Below are 676 nucleotides of genomic sequence, written 5' to 3' on the forward strand. Positions count from 1 at the left end.
GGGGGGGGGGGGGGGGGGGGGGGGGGGTGAGGACCTTTGCGAGAGAGACCGGCTGAGCCAGAGGCGCGCTCCGAGAGCCGCCGCTATCAGCAGCAATTAGCCTCTCCCTGCAGACCCCCCCCTCCCCCCCCCCAGCAAACCCAGCCGGGCGCTGCCAGGAGGAAGGTGCATCCCTCTCCAAGGTGAGCCCCCCCGCTTGATTTTTCTTTTGTTGAGAAACTTCCCTCCCTTCCCAAACTTTTTTCCCCCCGTGGATTTTTACTTCAGAAAGTTGCTGGGCGTGCGATGGTTGGTGCGGGCCAGGCGGGGGTGGACCCGGGGCTGTGGGGGTGGCGGGTCTCCTGCCCCCGCTTTGTCCGCACAGGGTGGGTGTTGCGGGGGGCGATCCCGGCTGGGAGCCCCCTCGCTGCCGGGGCTCGCTTCCCAGGGATGCTGGGCCCGTGGCTGCGCTTTGTGCAACAGGTAGAGATGCCGAGGGCTTTTTGTTGTTGCTGCCGTTGTGGCCACGCCTGGGCTTTTGTGGCCGCTGTGGATCGGACGCCTCCAAAAAGTGAGAAGAGGCCAGAGGCTTAGCGACTCCGCTCCTCTGGTCCCTTTTGGTGGGGGCGGGGGGTTGGCTTTGCTTGCACTTGTTTGGCTTTTGGGTTTTTTTTTTCCTTTTTTTTTTTTTTTTTTT

The 676-nt window shown here is 62.7% G+C and overlaps 1 protein-coding gene across 18 annotated transcripts in view; it reads left to right on the top strand.

The window, feature by feature from the left end:
* Positions 1–24: 24 nt before the first annotated feature.
* The window catches only part of LOC109302013, a 506,981-nt gene continuing 506,329 nt past the window's right edge, over positions 25–676 (top strand). For 7 of the 18 annotated variants that reach the window (XM_019523472.1, XM_019523545.1, XM_019523496.1 and 4 more), the window contains exon 1: positions 26–182. The gene's annotated coding sequence lies outside the window, so the exon portion shown is untranslated. Of the gene's footprint in view, positions 183–526; positions 551–676 lie in introns of those variants that run through there. The other 11 variants (XM_019523597.1, XM_019523505.1, XM_019523481.1 and 8 more) reach the window with 6 other exon arrangements.

This window comes from Gavialis gangeticus, unplaced genomic scaffold, assembly GCF_001723915.1.
Source record: "Gavialis gangeticus isolate Ggan-Ray unplaced genomic scaffold, GavGan_comp1, whole genome shotgun sequence".
NCBI classification, from domain to species: domain Eukaryota; kingdom Metazoa; phylum Chordata; order Crocodylia; family Gavialidae; genus Gavialis; species Gavialis gangeticus.